The 20,653-nt window shown below is 47.3% G+C and overlaps 1 protein-coding gene across 1 annotated transcript in view; it reads left to right on the plus strand.

The window, feature by feature from the left end:
• Positions 1–701: 701 nt before the first annotated feature.
• Positions 702–20,653, plus strand: part of GRM2 (glutamate metabotropic receptor 2) — a 442,819-nt gene continuing 422,867 nt past the window's right edge. Inside the window, exon 1 of the mRNA XM_085625166.1 lies at positions 702–2,006. The gene's annotated coding sequence lies outside the window, so the exon portion shown is untranslated. The remainder of the gene's footprint in view (positions 2,007–20,653) is intronic.

Raw genomic sequence — 20,653 nt, forward strand, 5'->3', positions numbered from 1 at the left:
CAAACAAATTAGCAGTAATATAGAGAGCTGAAGAAGAAATGTGTCCGCCACAGCCAGGAAGTCACAAAGTCAGAGAGGGAGAAAGAGATGTTGGAAGATAGAGAGTGACGAAGAGAGAGAGATAGAAATACATCTATAGAAAGACAAAGAAGCAGTCGCTGTGAAAGACTGCGAGGGTAGAACACACACAACACACACACAAAAAATACACACAGACTCACAGGTAAATAGAGCGTCAGAAAGAGTAACAGAAGAGTCAAGAGTCACGCGGAGAGCTATAGTTAGACAGCTACAGAGACAGTCAACGAAAGAGGAAGAGAGAGCGATGGAGATAGAGACTGGGTGAGAGGCAGACAGGGAGAGAGAGAGAGAGAGAGAGATCAAGAAAGACGGGATTACATTGAAATTTATAACGTCAGATAGTGCCATAAAAGGACAAGCAAGCAGACACGCGGAGGCAGCATCTAAAAGTCACAAATCGAGATTTGCAGAGACAGCCAAGGACAGAGAGAGAGGAAGAAAGTGCGAGGGTGACGGAGAGCGATAAAGGGTAGCGAGGGCTGTAGAGGTAGAGAGAGAGAGTCGGAGACGGAGAGTGAAAGAGCGGGAAAACAAGAGAGAGAAGGGCGGAGCCACAGAATTATAAAGACGTGCATGGGGAGCATCTGAGCAAAGAATGACAAAAGAGAGAGGGCGGACGAGCGAGCGGCGCTGAGAGGCAAATAGAAAGAAACCTAAAAAAAGAGAACAGCTAAGGCAGAAAAGCAAGGTCATAGATAGCCATAGTGCGAACAGAGACAGTGAGAGAAAAACAAACCGAGGCAAAGACACTGGTTGAAGTAAGAAGAAACTGGGGGGGGAGATAAAGGAGACGCCCACACAGTAGAAAAGATGCTCGAGATGTCGTAAAAGAGATAGCGCTGAGTTCGAGGCGCTGCCTGTATACCTCACACCTTTCGCCCGTCTGCTGCAGCGCAGCCTGAGCTTTGAAGCACCTGGGCTTCAGAAACTGCCTGGAGCACTGTCGCGCTGCTTCACCACCAACAGATCCGAGCAGCAAACCGCACTCCACCTAAGGAGTACCGCAGTTCACCCCGAGTGGATCTCCAGACAATTATCGACCATTACTACGGAAAGCAAACTCGGAATCGGCACCTACTGATACGGAGAGTTCTCTCTGGGAATCTGCACCTACTGATCTGGATAGCTCCGTCTGAAAATCAACAGCTCCTGCTCTGGAGAGCTGAATAGCTCCCTCTGCGAATCAGCACCTACTGTGTCGGACAGCTCCCTCGGAGAATCAGCACCCGCTGAGCTGGACAGCTCCCTCTCGGAATCAGTACCTACTGATCCGGATAGCTCCCTCTGAGATTAAGGAGCTCCGAATAACGCCCTCTGGGGATCAGAACCTCTTGATATGGATAGCTCCTTCAGAGAATCAGTAACCACAGCTCCGGATAGCTCCCTCTGAGAATCAGCACTTTCTGAGCCAAAAAACCGTAGAGCTAGCTCTGAGAATCAGCACCTCTTGATCCGGACAGCTCCCTCTGAGAACCAGCACCCACTGCTCCCGAAAGCTAGCTAACGCCTACTGAGGGTCAGCACCACCCCATCCGGACAGCTCCCTTCGAACATCAGCACCTCCCGCTCTCGACAGCTCCATCTAACATTCAGCATCCTCCGAGAAGCGTCTGAGAGCCGAGCCTGGGAGTGTCCCAGGATAATTAGCACTTAATGCACTGGACAGCGACAAGGAGCGCAGGAATCGGCAAAGCCTGCTCCGGGCAGTCCCAGGGAGCGCCAGAATCCGCATGACCCGCTGTGAGCAGCTCTCACCTGTCTTCGTCCAAGAGCCTGCCAGTGGAGACTGAGCGGAGGAGGAGGCGCGGAGTCGGAGAATCAGCACTGCTACTGTGGTGGACAGATCCTGCGAGGAGAGTGACCGAGGCATTTGGACCACTTCATCCTCTCCAACGCAGGGCATCCCAGGACGCTGCGTTCCTCAGGTAGGGCAACTAAGATCACCCTTGCAGGCCATAGGCGGACAGCATCCCCTAGTGCTTATCGAGGCAGCATCACGCGACTCTCTCCTACCTCAGGGTATCCTTGGACACCAGTCCTTCCCGAGGCACAGCATTCTCACTACTTCCTCTGCAAGGGCATCTTTAGACCTCGTTCCCTTCTCAACAATTTCATCCTGAGACCTAGTTGTGCCCCTGGCCCAGCATCTTGGGATTTCATTCCGTCCTGAGCCTGAACATTCTGGGGCCACATTTCGTCCCCAGGCTGAGCATCCTTGGACCTCATTCCCAGGAAGGACTCTCTAGTACCTCACTCTTATCTCAGTTGGGCATTTTAAGATTTAATTCCTCCTTCAGGTAGGGAATCTTATGACTTAATTTCCTCCCCAAATTGAGCTTCCTAGGACCTCTTTCCCTCCCAGCCTGAGCATCCTTGGCCCTCATTCTCAACTCATGAAAGACATCTTTGGACCTCACTCTTGCCACAGTCAAACATCTCATAATCTCATTCCTTCTCAGGTAGCGCATTACCTCCTCTGACTGCAACTTCATTACCTGCTCTGGCTGAGCATACTGGGACCTCATTCTCGCTCTCATCCTGATGAGCATTCTAGAGCCACATTCTCTTCTAAGACTGAGCATCTTGGGATTCACTGTTTCCCATGACCCACAAGATATCCTCGGGCCTCATTCCCTCTTGAGGCAGTGAGCTTTGGGGCCCCACTGTTTTCTTCTCCAGGGTGTCCTGGGAACAACGCTTCTTCACAGGGCAAACCGAGACCACATACGCTCTTCATATAGGGCCTCCTGAGACCTCACACTCCCAGACAGTACATCCTGAGACTTCAGCCCTACCCAGTGCCAAATGAAGATATCATTAGACCTCTTCCTCCCCAGGCAGAGGACGCTTTGCCTTCATCCTCCCATGGTCGGCATTCTGAACCCTCATCTTTTCTAAGCAGGCGATTCTGAGAGCTCACCTTTCCTGAGTAGAGGAACTCGAGACCTCATCCCTCCCAAGTAGAGCACCTGCGACCTCCTTCCACAAGTAGAGCATGCTGAGACCTCAATATACACAAAATAACATGCTGAGACGATATCCTCCCAAGAGCATGCGTGGACCACAATATACCCAGAGAGGGCATGCTGAAAACTCAATATACCCGGACAGGGCATGCTGAGAGCTCATCCTTCCAGGCAGGCCATGCTGAGACCTCAATATACCCAGGCAGGGCATGCTGAGACCTCAGTATACCCAGACAGGGCTTACTGAAACCTCAACCCCCCCCCAGAGAGGGCATGCTGAGACTTCAATATACCCAGAAAGGACATGCTGAGACCTCCTCCTCCCAAGAAGGGCATGCAGAGGTCACATTATACCCAGACAGGGCCTGCTGAGACCTCAATATACCCAGCCAGGGCATGCTGAAAACTCAATATACCCGGACAGGGCATGCTGAGAGCTCATCCTTCCAGGCAGGCCATGCTGAGACCTCAATCTACCCAGGCAGGGCATGCTGAGACCTCAGTATAACCAGACAGGGCATACTGAAACCTCAACTTCCCCAGAGAGGGCATGCTGAGACTTCAATATACCCAGAAAGGACATGCTGAGACCTCATCCTCCCAAGAAGGGCATGCAGAGGTCACAATATACCCAGACAGGGCCTGCTGAGACCTCAAGATACCCAGCCAGGGCATGCTGAGAGCTAATCCCCCCAGGGAGGCCATGCCGAGACTGCAATATACCTAGACAGGGCATGACGAAACATTAATATACCCTGCCAGGGCATGATGAGAACTCACCCACCCAGGCAGGCCATGCTGAGACCTCAATATACCAAGACTGAGCATGCTGAGACCTCATCCTCCCAAGCAGAGCATGTTTAGACCACAACATACCTAGACAAGTCATGCTGAGAGCTCATTCTCTCAGACAGGGCATGCTGAGACCTCACTATACCCAGCCAGGGTATGATGCAATATTCAGACGGGGCATGCTGAGAGTTCCCCCTTCCAGGCAGGCCTCAATATACCCAGATAGGTCATGCTGAAACCTCCCTCTCCCCCCCCCCTGCCACCCTCCGCCAGGTCATGCAGAGACCTCCCCCCCCCCCCAGGCAGGCCATGCTGAGACCTCAACATACCAAGACTGAGCATGCTGAGACCTCATCCTCCCAAGCAGAGCATGTTTAGACCACAACATACCTAGACAAGTCATGCTGAGAGCTCATTCTCCCAGACAGGGCATGCTGAGACCTCACTATACCCAGCCAGGGTATGATGAAATATTCAGATGGGGCATGCTGAGAGTTCCCCCTTCCAGGCAGGCCTCAATATACTCAGATAGGTAATGCTGAAACCTCCCCCCGCCCCCTCCAGGTCATGCTGAGACCTCCTCCCCCCAGACAGGCCATGCTGAGACCTCAGTATACCCAGACAGGGCATGCAACAGCGAAAACCTCTTGCTTCCCAAACAGGGCATTCTGAGGCCTCATCTTCCCTAAGCCAGGCATCCTGAAACCTTATAATACCCAGATTTTGCATGCTAAGATCTCATCTTTCTCAGGAAGTGCATTCAGGAACCCCATCCTCCCCATCATGGTGGGGCATATTTGCATCTCATCCTACCCAGACAGGGCATGATGAGAACTCATCTTTCCCACACAGAAGATCCCGAGACCTCATACTCATCAGGCAGGGCATATTGACAACTTAATCCCCCCAGGCAGGCATGCAGTGGACTCATTCCTGCCAGGCTTTTGCCCAGACCTCACCCTCCCCAGGAAGGCTATGCCGAAACCTCACCCTCCTGGGGCAGGTATGCTGAGACCTCCCCCTCCCCGGGCAGGCCATGCACAGACCTCATCCTTCCCTGCAAGCGCTCCGCGAGTCCTCGTGCTCTCAGGCAGAGGATGCTGGGAGCTCTTCCCACTCTGCTCCTCTGGGACCCCGGAACGTGGCTGGCAGCAGCACTGCCGGGCTCGCGCCGGATGCCCCTGTGGACAAGGTGAGCCAGCGGAGTGTGCCACAATCCGGCGCAGCCCGCAGATGCCCATGTTAAACAATTTTGCCGTGGTTATTTCTGTGTGGGGTCGCAGAAGAAGGAGACTGTTACTTCTACGAAACTAATTATGTTGCCAGGATACCGTTTTTTTTCACATCAAATATTGAAGACATTATGTTTTCCTCTCCCTATCCTCTCCGCCTCTATCTCGCCCATCTTCCTTCACCATCTTTCTCTTCGTTTCCTCCTCCATATTTTCTAATCTTTATTCTTCTTCTCCCTCATTCCGCTCATCCTTAAAACCTCCAATCCGGCTCAAAGTTGCTTGCTTTCTTTTCTTTTCTCGACGTGGTCTCATTTTTTTAAGCCTTAATATTTTATTCACCTCTTTATCGCTACAATTGTCACCCCCGTTTCATTTTCTGGTGGTCGTACCGCGTTTACTTCTCTTCTACATCTCACACCTTTCGCTTATTCTTTTCCATTCCCTCTCTCCTTGAGTTCGTGGCACTTTTAGAGTCTATCTATCTATCTATCTATCTATCTATCTATCTATCTATCTATCTATCTATCTATCTATCTATCTATCTATCTATCTATCTATCTATCTATCTATCTACATACATATCTATCTATATATCTATCTATTTACTTTCCTGTCTCTCTGTCTGTCTGTCCATCCGTGCCTTTGTCCGTCCGTCTGTCCATCTGTCCATCCGCCCATCCATCCATCCGTCCATCCATCCATCTATCCCTCTCGCTCTCTCTGTCTCTCTTTGCCTCTCTCGTGCACACGCAAACACATCTGCGTCTCTGCCCTCTCTTTACACACGTTAGCTGTCTCTTCCCGTCTCTCACATACATACATTTCTGCTCCCCTATCTTCTCCTCACTCACCCCCTCTATCCATTAATCTATATATCCTCCTTACGTTTAACGTCTTCCTCTCTCACACCTAGTCTCCATCCGAAACCCCCTGCCTCCCATCTCTTCCCTCTCTTCAACCTGACACCCCCTGACTCTTGTCCCAGCGCTCTCTCCCTACCCTTCTTCTTTGGTGTTCTTACCCTCCACCATAACTTTTTACGGTCTTTATCCTTAAACCCTACCACCCCCACCCCCTGCACCATCAGTCGTCCCTCTCACTTCCCTCTCCTACCTTGCACCCCAGACTCCTCTCCCCATGCCCCAAGTCTCTGCCCCATCTCTGTCTGTCTCTCTCTCTCTATGTCTCTCTCTCTCTCTCTCTCTCTATCTATCTATCTCTCTCTATCTATCGCTCTCTCTCTATCTGTCTATCTTTCTCTCTATATATATCTCTCTTTATCTCTCTCTCTATCTCTATCTATCTCGGTCTCTCTCTACCTTTCTCTCTATCTCTCTCTCTCGCTCTATCTCTCTCTCTTTATCCATCTCTCTATCTATCTTTCTCTCTCAATCTATCTCTATATTTCTCTCTCTCTCTCTCTCATTCTATATATATATATATATATATATATATATATATATATATATATATATATATATATATATATATTACCTACTGGCGGTCGCCAGTAGGTAGTTATAGTTAGGACCCCTTTTCCATAGGAAATCCGCAACATTCTATTTTGAATAACTTTGGCGCCGGTCGACGAATCCTCGCGAATTTTTCAAAATAGGTGGGGCGCTACGCTCCGCTCCTACCCTGAAAGTCTCGGGGGGATTCGTCAAGCGGGGGCTGAGATAAAAGGGGGGTCCCAAAACGCGTTTTTCCCATGCATTTTTCCATAGGACCTTTAGACAGGGCTACAGCCCGAACGGCTGAACAGATTTACTTGAAATTTGGCAGAGAGGTAGTCCTCAGGTCAAGGAAGTGCCTTTTGCAGGTCTGGTGTAAATCTGTTCAGTATTTCCTGAGAAAATAGCATTTAAAAGCATATATATATGTGGGCGGAGCCTAACCACACATCTCATCCTGAGATCTGATTGGCTGTCAGCACTTCATCCAAGAAGTGTTGGCAGCCATCTTGGGACCAATATACATGATAGCACCTCATTAAAAAGCATTGCAGTTAATAGAAGGTTTTAAGACTTTAGTTACATTATAAATCATTTGTTGATGGTACCATACTCATTTTAGGAATTGTGGTATATTCTAAGGTGATTTCACCATGTGAAAAAGCCTTCTGCTGGGATATCATGATTGAGAGAAAAATATTTTCTCATGCTTTTACCACAGAGGTTTGGAAGGTGATCTATAAGCTAAACTGAGAGCTTATTTTCTGTAAATTCACATTATCTTTCTCAGTCATGTGAGAATGAAGTCTGACATTCTCAGTAAAACATGTACATCCAACAAGGGCAGAGACTGTCAGTTGATTCCTTTGTGTTCTACTGCAGCTTCCCAGAGTGTTCCAAAGAACTACTAGAGCGCTAACAGTCCTACCTATGATAAACGTATGGCACACCTGAAGCCATCTTGCTTGGAATAAAGTGGTAACTCTTAAAACATTTAATTTCAAAAGGAACAAAATGAGGGGGTTCATTTTTCCATAAAAAGTATGATTAGTGCTGCAGAAAGAAAAATTAGGGCACATTTTGAGTGACTTCTCAAATCCTCTTCTATTTCATTAAAAAATTCTGACATGCAGACTGAAACATGAACTTTCAATACCAGCAGCAGTTTTCCCTGGTGAGCAGTAGCTTTACTACAGTGATCTAATGAGCAAAAAGAGTGCTAACATTCTGAATTTATGGCAAATGTGTGACACATCTGAATGCCTTCTTGATGGAATCAAAGTAAAAAACTGAAAGTATTTCCTACTGAGGAGACTGCAGTAAATGAGGAAATTAGGAAACTTCATAACAAATAAGTCTCCCAAGATGGCCACCAGAGACAAAAGAGCCCAAATGTAGCCCAAATATCACCCAGATGTAGCCCAAGTATAGCCCAATGACAGAATGTCCCAGAATGTTCTTAAAAACAACTAGAGCGCTTACTGTCTTCATTATGACAAAAGTATGGCACACCTGAAGCCATCTTGATTGGAATAAACTGGTAACACTTAAAACATTTAATTTAAAAAGGAACACAATGAGGGGGTTCATTTTGCCATAGAAATTATCATTAATGCTGAAGAAAGAAAATGAGGGCACATTTTGAGTGACTTCTCAAATCCTCTTCTATTTCATTAAAAAATTCTGACATGCAGACTGAAACATGCACTTTTAATACCAGGAACAGACTTCCATGGTGAACAGTAGTTTTACTACAGTGATCTAATGAGCAACTAGAGTGCTAACATTCAGAATTTATGGCAAATGTGTGACATATCTGAATACCTTCATGATGGAATCAACGTAAAAAACTGAAAGCATTTCCTACTGAGGAGACTGCAGTACATGAGGAAATTAGGAAACTTCATAACAAATAAATCTCCCAAGATGGCCACCGGAGACAAAAGAGCCCAAATGTAGCCCAAAATCACCCAGATGTAGCCCAAATATAGCCCAATGACAGAAGTGTGCAAAACACTTATTATTTAGTGTTTTTGCAGTGTTATATAGTGCAGACTTGTCAGGTATTGGAGTGCTTTACATGAGCATTGGTTACATCACACAATCACATATTCATTTTGGTTGTAGACATGGGGAGACTAAGTGATTTGACCAGAATCACAGAATGTCGAGCTGAAGCAGAAACTTCAACCTGGTTCCCCAGTTGCAAAGTCTGCAGTTCTGGAAGTAACACCACATCCTCTCCCCTAAGTGCAACATTTAATCAAGTGGTCAACTGGATAAAAAAACATAAAGATAACAAATAATTTAAAAGTGCTTTGTCGCTATTTGAAAACTCAGACAAAATGTCCTTATTTTAGTCTTTTAGAGCACTAACCATAATTTTGATGCCAATAAGACCCTCTCATATATGTAATTTCTAAAGGAAATGCTCTAGGTATTACAGTTTTGATTACATCAAGATGATGTCAGGCGTTCCACACTTTTGTAATAAATATAGAATGTTAGCAATCTAGTTGTTCATTGGGATACTGTTGAGAGGCAAAGGCCAGGGGCACGGACTCTGAAAATTGAAGGCAGGTAGGAGAGTGAAAAGGCAACAATTTAACCACACTGAGCAGGCAGGAAGGGCCGTGGAAGCACAGCAGACTATGGAGGGCAGTGGAAAGGGGGGCAGGGGCAACAAACCAACAATACAGGACTTGCAAGAGAGGCTGTTGGAGGGAAGATCTATTACGGGTCAAGGAAGCTAGAGGCGGTCCCCAGAGCCCCGGGAGCCACCACAGAACTGAGCAGGAGAGTGAGTCAGGGACAAAAGGGGCACCTTAATTTGAGCCGGGGTGCCTAGGAACGCTTGCTCCAAAAATGAAGAAAACAGACATATGAGACATGGAATTGGTGGCAGAATACAATGGCAGTTTAATGAGAAGATACAACTTCAAAGAAACCGCAGAATAGAGACATAAAGTACAAAATACAGAATCCAGATAATCATACAGCTGTCATGATATTCTCTGTATCTCAATTAATGTACTGACAGAGAGAGAGAGAAAACACATCTATAAATGCATCATGAGAAACAAGTTACACCAAGGAAAATGTTACCTAGGAACACTCACGTTTACTCTTAGAGCAAGCATTCCTGCAATTACAATACAAAATCTTTTAAATGCAAAAGTAAAGAGAACAATGGTTAAACATAACATGACATTTCATATAGGTAAAATAGAATAAGATACTTCAAGCAAAGCAGAGCAAGACATTTTAAGCAAAGGAAGACAAGAGCTCCCAGCTCTTGGGGAAAACCTGCACAGCCTGTTAACCTACATACAGACGGCGAGGTAGTCCGTCGATATCTGTGGGTGCTCCCTTTTTATATCATTTTGTGGGCTCCTTTGCACGCTACATCTACCTACGTATGCTACCCAAAAGCTTCGTCTGCAGATTTTACCAGACATTTCGTCATTTACCCACTTAATGCTGACAATGGACTGGGTGAAAAGGTCAGTCTCTCAGGCCAATCGCTTATCGTAAGTTCCATAGAGCAAGCAGAAAATAATGGGTATTGTACGGGAATTCAATATATTCATGTACAAAATCTCCTCAGTTCTCCTAACTTGACGCTCTGCGTTTGCCACTTCCTTAAAAGCGGGAAACCTGCCCAGGAAGCAAGTACCAGTCCAGGATGCAGCCTACTGTATGTCGACAGCTTCAGTGGGATGTTGAACTTTGATACCGAGCACGGAGCACTCGGGTAGGGTGGGGGCTACTAGTTTGGAGCAGAAGGCCTCGCAGACCTGCCTTCAGACTGCTATACACTAAAATTGCAGAGCTATGGTCACTTTAACAAAGAGGCCTACATATTGAACAGAAGGGCCTACACAGGGGTTTTATGCTGGCTGAGTGGTAAGGATGTCTCAGGATAATTATATAGCAACACAGGACCCGCTGGTCAATTTAATACGGCCTACAAATGCGGCTGGCAGGGCAAGGACAAGGGTCTCATACTTCAGGTGTGGACAGAACGGGCCAGGGGCCCCCTGTGATACAAAATCTACCCTCCTTCAAGGCTGTGGCAATGTAATAGACCATTGTGGGCAGAAGGAAGAGGCAATGGTAGTACAACCATACATGCCAACAGACCCGATTCAGCCAGGAAACGTCCAATGTTTTTAAGCTCAAATGGGCTTTGTTTGATCTGTCTCCTGTCTACAATATCCTCTTTTTCAATGTAACTCAAAGGGGAAAATCAATACCCCAGTTTTTTTTCAAAATCTCCCTCTTACCAAGTTCAAAATGTTCGCAAGTATGGTACATTGGATCATGGAAGGAAATGGGATAGGGACATGGACTTGGATAACAGAGGACAAGAGGGACATGGAGAGGTGCACCAAACTGACCCTGCAGGGCAGGCATCAGGGTTTGCAGCAGCACAATACACCACACAGGGCATGCAGGACGGGAGTGCAGCACAACAATCCATAGAAAGCAAGAGGGAGGGGACAGGACCATGCACATGGACAACAGAGAACAGAGGGGCAAGAGGCAATGGTAGCTAGCTGACCATAATGGACAGACAGGAGAGAAAGCTGCAGCATTACAGACCATAAAGGGCAGTAGGGACGGATCAGGGGCATTACAATGGAACAGACAAGCCAGGAAGGAGGGAGTAGGGGTCTTCACATGTAAACAGAGGGCTGGGGGCAAGGGGGCAGGGCAGGAGCAGCAAGATAGCCATGGAGGTCAGGCAGGATGGGCACTAGAAGCAAGACACACCATGAAGAGCAACAGTGAGACTGTGATGGCATACACACAGACCATGGAGGGAAGGTGGGAGGGGGTCAGGGGCAGCTAACTGACCACACAGGGAAGGTGGGAGGGGCCATGGCAGCACAGAAGACCAATGGCTATGATGGGCAAGAAGGAGGGTGCAGGGGCATGCACAAAGGACGATGGAGGATAGAAGGGAGGGTCAGGACCTGTGCACAGACAAGAAAGTTCAGGGGAAGGGACCTCACAACAGACCACACGGGGCAGGCAGGAGGAGCAGTTGCAGCACAACAGACCAGGGAGGGCAGAAGGGTGTGGCAGTACAATGGACCATGTAGGACAGGAGGAAGAGGATATGGGCATGGCATGTGGACAGGCAGGGTGGAGGTGGCAGGGACAGGTTACAGTCATCTGACAATGCTAGGCAGGTGGGAGGGGAGTGGCAGCTCAACAGAACACTCAGAGTAGATAGGAGTGGCAGGTCCATGGGACATGGTGGGCAAAAAGGATGGAGCAGGGGCATGCACAAAGACATCGGAGGGCAGGGGGAAGGAGAATAGGGGCAGCAAGCTAAGCACAGAGTTTAAGCAGGAGGTCAATGATGGGGCATAGAATTGGGCAATGGAGGGCAGGAGGAGTGGACTGGTACATCATACTAAATTGAGGGCAGTGGCAGCACATCAGACCATGCATGGCAGGAGGGAGGAGGCTATTCCATGGATTCACACAACAGAGGATAGGGAGGAGGGGGATTGGGCAGCAAGCTAACTGTTCAGAGAAGGCGGGTATTAGGAACTTTATTGTTTTTAAAACATTGAGTCTGTGCGAACTACTTAAAATATGAACAAGTATGCAGCATAATCTCACTTTTATTCAGGAAGAAGAGGACGTTTGTGACTGTGACTCCGGGCTCACTTGGCAGAAACACCCCCTGACCCTCCACCCCCTATCGCAAAATGTAATGCCCGTGAAAAGGGTAGGTGAACACAGTGTTATATAGAACATAGTCCTGAGAGCACGATTGAAAATGAAAACTAGATATAGTGTATGGTATAAACTATGCACCAAAAAGTGTGATATAAGATGAACCGGGCGTGAAATATAATATGCAATACATTGTGCGCAATGACAGATTCATTGGAGAGCGCGAGATAGCACAGGCACTAGCGCGTGCTATGCGATATGCGCCTTGGAGTGTAATATGCACAGGGCAGTGTTGTGTAACCTAACTAGTCTCTAAAGTTGTAATATAAAATATGTGCTGGGGAGTGTAACGTTGCATATGCACTGTGACACAGATATGGATCGCAGATTGTAATATGTATGGCATAGCACTGTGCGTTATAACATAGGCATCGAGGAAGGCACGTTAGATGGGGCAATATAACCCGTGCGAAGACAAGTGTGGCATGACATATTCACGGGGTGGTGTTACAGTGCACATGGGCTAGAGAGTGTCATAGCATATGCACTAGCTAGTGGAATACAACACAGAGGTGTGTGGCACTCGGCAGGCAATGGTGGGTGTAACACAGCATTGGGCTCTGTCAGGAGCGCGCTGTGACTCTCAAGTGATGTTCGTCCCCTTTCCAGAGAGTAAAATAAAAAGTATTACACATCCGGCAGTGGATGTGTGTTTTATTAACCGTGAGGGGTGTTTCTTGCATAGTTTTGGTCGAATTTTTGTCGAATCCCCTTTGAATGGCTTGGTGTGCATGTGTATTAAATGTGCCCGTCAATAGCTACCCATGTTTGTATAAATAAACGACAAGGGTGTCTACCGGGATTAGGCACGGTAGGGCATCAGACATGTCAGAGCTTCACTAGTAGTGTAAATACATTCCACGTGGATTCATTGCATGCATAGTCGCCTTTTAATGAATATCCCGCAAATCGTCATGGTGATAGGTACGTACGGTTTGTCCAGCATGTCCTAGGTGTGTCTATAAATAAATATTTTTTTAAAATAATAAAAAACAGTGGCCGGCCCTAGGGATTGGGCTCAAAAAAATATAATTAGGAGACAGGCCCTGGGGGATGGGGTCATCAGGGCCAATAAATTAGAATAAGAAGGGGAACCACACAGCCCCCCTTCTTAAAAAATTAAAATAAATAAAAGACTGGCATCGTGCCGGAGGCCATGCCCCCTCCGTGCAGCACTCTGCAAACGCGCCCCCAACAGGCATCTCCAGTATGCGCCAGGGAGCTGCGCTGCAGACAGGTGTTCTGAGGCCAAGCCCCTTTTTACACCTCTCTGCAACGCAGCTCTGTGGCGCTTACTGGAGGTACCTAGTGGTCTAGTTTGACCCTAGGGACCCTTAGGATTCAAGGGGACTTAATCTCTCAACTTAGAACAGCCACAGGGCGCGTTTACACAGTGGTGAAGGGAGGGGACGGGGCCTGAGGTGACGTGTGCAAACACGCACTATGGCACGTTTTAAATTGGGGATATAATTTCCCTTCAATACTGAGGGCCCCTGGGGGCTAACTAGCCCACCAAGTGCTTCCAGTAAGCGCCACTGAGCTGCATTGCAAGGAGGTGGTCCAGGCCGTGCCACTTTTTACACCTCTCTGCAACACAGCTCTGTGGCATTTACTGGAGGTACCTAGTGGGCTAGTTGGACCCTAGGGACCCTCAGGATTCAAATGAACTTAATCTCCCAACTAAAAATGGACACAGGGCGTGTTTACACAGTGGTGAAGGGAGGGGACGGGGCCTGAGTTAACGTGTGCAAAAACGCCCTGTGGCCTGTTTTAAGAGGTAGTTTTAATCCCCATGCCCTATTATGTACTAGGGGCTTACAGAGGAGGTCATGCTAATCACAGGGGGACCCCAACGCATAATGTTCCCTAGTGTATGTAGGTGTTTTCACTGTATTCTAAGTGTCTTTTAACATAGCACTGGCTCTAGGACTGGCTAGTCAGACTCAGTTACCACCAGTATCCGTCTGAAAAAGTTGAGGGTACAGGATGATTTTGCAACAAGGCTTCTTTCTGCTCTTCTTTTTGTTCTTTCTGCACGTTATCCTTCTTCCTGCACTTATCTTCGTATTTGAGGACTTCTGTTGCTTCTTTCTGCACTTCTTTTGTTTCTTTCTGTGCATTTTTTCTTCTTTCTTCACATGTCCTATCTCTGTAGGCATAGTTAGAAATTAGCATTTAAAAAACCTTTGAAATTCACTGAAAAAACCATAGGTTTCAGGCACGTTATAGTTAGGAATTAGCATTTAAAAAACCTCAGAAATTCACTGAAAAAACCATAGGTTTCAGGGGTGTTATAGTTAGCTGGACTTTTCACTTGTACAAAACCATTGAAATTCCCCCGTTATAGTTAGTTCAGCTAACTATAACTCGCGCGCCCGCAATGCACTGCTGATGACGTCACATATTACATCACTCATGACATGGTCAGTGACATCACTCATGACATCACTGATGACATCTCAAATGACATCACTGATGACATCACTGATGACATCATCCTTGTGATAGAGTGGCAGACCTCCTCTCACCCTAATATAACCTTTGATACACACATTCAAAAATAGAGACTAAAATTTTCAAAACAATGGACATACCAATACCAGTTACAACAACCTCTTCAGTAATTCTAAGATCCACATACACATCCACTCATTCACCAACAGTCCTATACAGTCACTCATACATGTACTCACTCATCATATGTACTCATGCACCTATACATCCTGTTACACAATGCCACTCATCCATAGAGTTACTCACACACATAGTCACTCATGCTAATAAGGAATCAAACATACATTTACTTGCATATACAGTTATACACACACCACCACACTTACTTCTACGGAAACTTACACATACTTAGTCTTTTAAACAATCACTTATAGAAACACATACTTATTCATACAGGAACTCTTTCAATCTCTCACTCTCACATATACTCACATATATACACCAATAGTCACTTATACTAGTTTAAAACATATGTAGTTACTCATAAAGACACTATTGAGACAGTCATTCACTCACTAACACACCCATACACACACTCATCCACCCATACAGTCCTGCACACATGCTGTGTTCAACACATACAAAGAGTGAATCACTCATTCATGCACCTATGCACTACGTAATACCCCCCACCGAACCATGCAGACACTCAGACTGATACTCAAAAAACCAACTAATAACCTATATAGACACCCATGTAGCTACTCACCAACCCATGCAGCCACTTATACACAAAGTGAGAGACTGATACAGATATTTACATATTTAAACATTACTCACTAAGCCATGTATTCACTATGATACACTTAATCAGTCAGTTACACAATCAATTTTTCAAAAACAAGTCATCCATTTAGACACTTATATACCCATTTATTCTTCCATCGACCTTGAGATATACATATATAAAACATATTTAATTTTCAGAAAAACACACATTCACTGGATGATGTAATCAGTGATGTCATCAGTGATGTCATTTGAGATGTCATCAGTGATGTCATGAGTGATGTCACTGACCATGTCATGAGTGATGTAATATGTGACGTCATCAGCAGTGCATTGCGGGCGCGCGAGTTATAGTTAGCTGAACTAACTATAACGGGGGAATTTCAATGGTTTTGTACAAGTGAAAAGTCCAGCTAACTATAACACCCCTGAAACCTATGGTTTTTTCAGTGAATATATATATATGTATATATATATATCTTTCCCTCTATCTCTCTCTCTCTCTCTAGCCAATTATCTCTCCCTCTCTCTCTCTCTCGCTCTCTTTATCTATCTCTCTCTAGACAATTATCTCTCCATCTCTCTTTCTCTCTCTCTCTCTCTCTCACTCTCTCTCTCTCTCTCTCTCTATATATATATATATATATACATATATATCCTCTCACTGTCTCGCTCTTTCTTTCTTGCCCTCACCCTTCCTATTTGTCAACTAGGCCTGCGCTTATTTCTTTCCCTCTCTCTCTTTCCCGTCTGACACCCCTCACCTCCTTCCCCCCTTTCTCTCACACCCTCTTCCACGTCCTAAATCACTATCTCCTCCTGGCACCCGACTCATTTCTCCATTACCCCCAACCTTGTACCCCTCTGTCTCTCCCTCTCTCTCTCCCCCTCTGACGTCCCTACTCCTGCACCTCATAACTTTACCCGTCGCTGATCACACGTATGTTACCACCACCTCTATCTCTTTTTTCCCTCTCTCTCCATATTCCTTGTCGGTCACCTCTTACCTCCTGTTTTATCATATCTCCCACCTGTCTCTCTTACTTACTTGACACCCCCTACCTCCTGTACCGCATCTCTTCCCCTCTCCACCTCCTCCTGCCAGACACTTCCTGTACCCCTCCCTCGCCCCCTCCCCTCCCCGGGGTTCGCCTGGGGGCAGCTCTCCGGGAGGCGTCTGTAATCCTGTGACCCGCACTTCCGGTCTAATCCCATTGTTACTGGTAAACGAACACGCTAATACCCGGGGCTGTGGAAGCCGCCCGATCTCTGACACTCGCCCTGTCTAATCATCTCATAATTCATTTTCTTTCAAACTTTAGATTAAAAGACAACCACCCCTTCCTCCCCCACCCCGTCAGCCCCTCTCGGGAGTCCGATTCACCTAAGGTGTTGATGTGAATCCAGAATAGATGGCATGTTTCGTTCTGACAGTGCAAAAAGAGAAGGGGGAGGCGGTGCAGCGGGTGCAGTGGCTCCAGGGCACAGATGACTGCTTATTGCTGTATTTCACAGCTGAATCTCTGGCCCGGGGGCACATTCCCTTCCTTGCGCTGGGGTCCATGGCACCTTGGGTGCACAGCTGAAGAGGGGTGGGGGCTGTAAACTCCAGAAATGTGCCCATGGACGGCTACTATTGCTGCAAAGATAAGGTCGGTCTTTCGTTATGATTGTCATCAAATGACAGAATTGTCTTAGAAATGTATTATAGTGGTAAGAGAGTTTACGACTTCTGCGCTCCCTGGTGATAACTGTGGGTGGGTGGCACATCACTGGTTATAATGCCAGGGTGAAATTGCACTAGGTTTATCCGTCTGCTGTTGGGCTCAGTGAGCTGCCGGCCATAGGTTCCAAATGCTGTAACATAGCTCAGCTGGTTCTTGCGCCTGCTGCATTCGTGTATTTTCTGCTAGCCACATGTAATCCGTGTAAAATATCTCTGTGGGTTAATGAGCCTGTGAAGGACATCGGTTTGGAACGTGTCAGTCACCTTCCCAGGAAGATAGGTCAGTGGGTTAACACCAGAGGCGCAACTAGAGCCAAATTTTTTTTTGGGGGGGGGGGGGGGGGTTGAGCAAAAATTTCGGGGGGGGGCTGAACTTTAAGCAATAGGCAGAGTGGAGCTGCAGGGGCTCTTAGAAGGGGTGAAACAACAGCAAGGCCTCATTAACATGCAAATGGTCTTTTAAAGACCTGTGAAGTGCTCGGGTGCAGCTGCTTTTTTGCCCGGGAAGGTGTCTCATCCCGGGCTGCCACACACGACGGGGGGGCTGAAGCCCTGTGAGTCCAATGGGTGTTGCGCGCCTGGTTAACACGTCAGCTTCACTCCCCTGAGTGTAACACGCAGATCAACTTTCCATTACGGTAGGACAACTGGTTAATGCACCTCATTCAAAGATCAGTGTTTAACCATTTGGTTATACTGCATTCCAATCACACTTAGATATCTCAGTAGGTAAATGCGCCAGCTGCGCACATCTGCATGCATTTGTATTTTACATAACAAGTCCGATAGTCCTGTGGGTTGATGAGCCTGAGATCCACGTGTGTCCTTGTCCATAAGAAGTACCGTCTCGCGCTCGACCATCCCCTGCAGCGAACAATAACAGTGATTCCGTTTAAAAATAAACAAGCACCAAACATCAAAGCGCCAAGATGCAAGTCAGAGGGTGATGTGCGGCGTAAATATTACAGCGGCGCCTCCCTTTCCTTTGTGCAAGAGGTTAGACTGGGATAGCGGCGTGGGTGGGGGAGGGCGCTTCCTCTTGTTAGATTTACCCCCCTAGAAGCCGACACATAGAAATTAGCGCGGCAAACATCTGGCGTCGGAGTCTGCCTTCGCATTGCCAGCTGCGCTAGCGTTTTTTTATTTCAATGTATGTATTGTATATTTTACCTCACGGCTCGCAGAAGGCGGAGGTGTGGGGCGTAGAGGGGACGTGCGAGGCCACGCCGGCTGTTCTCGTTCGGCTCTCACAGTCTTGGCTGTATACCCTGTAATTATTTTATGTCATTGCAGTTTTTATATAGCGCGAACTCCACCCGAAAGTATTGGAGCGCTTTACACGAGCACCAGTTACATTACATAAGGACACATTAATTTTTTTTAGTAGGAACAGGGAGATTAAGTGATTTGCCCAGAATCACAGGATGCTGAGCCGACGCCGAGACTCGAACCTGGTTCCCCAGTTCAAAAGGTGGCAGCTCTGTCCCTTGCGCCACATCAGTGTCACCAGGAGCAGCCCCTCTACTGTGGGGAAAGCCAGCGGGCTGTTATTAAGTCTGTTAGAAGTTCCGTCTGGGTAGAGAGTGTGAGAGCCGCAGAAGGGGCTGGGGTGGATCTGGGATCCTATGAGAGAGAGCGGCCGAGGTGAATTTAAGTGGTACCTGTGAATAGAACTTGAGACCTCACTGCTAAAGTCTCGGCGCATTCACATAAAACACCACTGTAAGAGGTGCCCTCAGCAGAGAAGCCTACCACTGAATGAGCATTCCCTTTACCTAGTGTTATCGCCCTACAAGCTGCAGGCACTAACGGGAAGCGCTTTAGTTTCCGAAGCTCCCAGGTAGGCACAATCTCATGTGGTGTGAGTCTGGCGTCCAAAATTCCCTCCAGCGCCTAGAGGCGGCCCGGCTAACAATACTCGCTATATTCCTGCTACCTTATATATTGTATTATGAGTTATATACTAATGCCTGGAGATACTGTACCATTCACTTAAGCAGCGTGTCGCTTTCTGATGTTATGCTACTTGTAATACCATAAGTGGCCTCTTATTGCAATTTATCACAGCTGAACTCTGAGTCACAATGCCGGCCTCCGTAGCTGGCACAGGCTGATAAAAGTGACCCCCTGGGAACAATAAGGCATGCAGATCACAATTGTAATGAAAAAGACAGTCTGCTTTACCCTTTCAGACTTCTCTGACAGGCCTCAGTCATTGGCCGACAGGGAGACATTGACTCGGCGCCTGCTTGGTTTTAATTGGGCCCTGCCTTCGGAGTTCAGAGCGCGAGACAGGTGTGCAGGCAGCTCCGGATCTGCCGATATGTTAGACAGCCTTAGCTCTGTTTTTATTCTCGCAGTTTTAGTAGTGTTAGATCAACCGTCTGAGCGCCCTGAAGCTGTCTGCTTGTGGTATGCTGCGAAGAGGTCCCAGTGAATTAAAGTCAATCTAAGCACTGGCCGCGTCTGCCTGCAATAGGTGCCTTTCCTGTCTTCCAGGCTGATGATTGGCTTATTACCGCAGGATCATCACTTAGACTGAACCGCAGACCCCGCCCCCCACTCAGCGCCTTGAGACCCTAACGGTTGAGTAGTCACGCTTTACAAGAAACTTGATTCATTCATTCATTCTGCAGATCTGCACCAGGACATCCCCTGCATCAAAGAGAGCATGGGGCCAGTGACTGAAATTGGTGTGGGGTGTAAGAGTGACTAAAAGTTACTAGAAATTGACTTTTCATAGCTTAGGTAGCAATCAGCGGCAATTTTGTTAGGGCAATTGTTTGGTAGTAGCTGATTGACTTTGTGTGGGTTGCACCCAGTTGTTGTATAAAGAAAATACTATAGTGGAGCAGCATCTTGGGGTAAACAAGGTGGAAACTGGAAGCAGGCCCCATTTGCTGAACAGACTGCCTTAGCTCCAAGGACAGTATTAAGAACAGCGGCGGCCGGCACAAATCAGAGGTAGGGGGGTGGGGGCGGGAGGGGGGGATGACGGGGGGAGTGGGTATAAAAATATCAAATAAAAACGTACCTTTTTGCTGCTTCCTCGCCACATCTCTCCTCCATAGTCTTCCCTCACTCGGCCAACGGAAACACACCCAGACTCCCTGTCAGCCAATCACAATGTTGCCTTAGCAGCATTGTGATTGGTCTGAGCGCCGAAACACGGCGCTCAGATGCTGACTGGAGGCCTGGGCATGTTCTCCATGTAAGCTGGAGAACATGCGTAGTGCGCAAGACGGTTTTGGGCGGCCCGAGAGGGCCAGCCAAGCAGTCATTGCGCACTTAGGAGGGTGCTGCCTATCACTCCTCTCCTGCCCAGCCCCCTCCCCCTCACACAAAACTGCATAAGTGGGAGGAAATAAAATAATAATAACACGAGTTATTTTATTTTTTCCT

The sequence above is a fragment of the Triturus cristatus genome, chromosome 9 (assembly GCF_964204655.1).
Source record: "Triturus cristatus chromosome 9, aTriCri1.1, whole genome shotgun sequence".
In the NCBI taxonomy this organism is placed as follows: domain Eukaryota; kingdom Metazoa; phylum Chordata; class Amphibia; order Caudata; family Salamandridae; genus Triturus; species Triturus cristatus.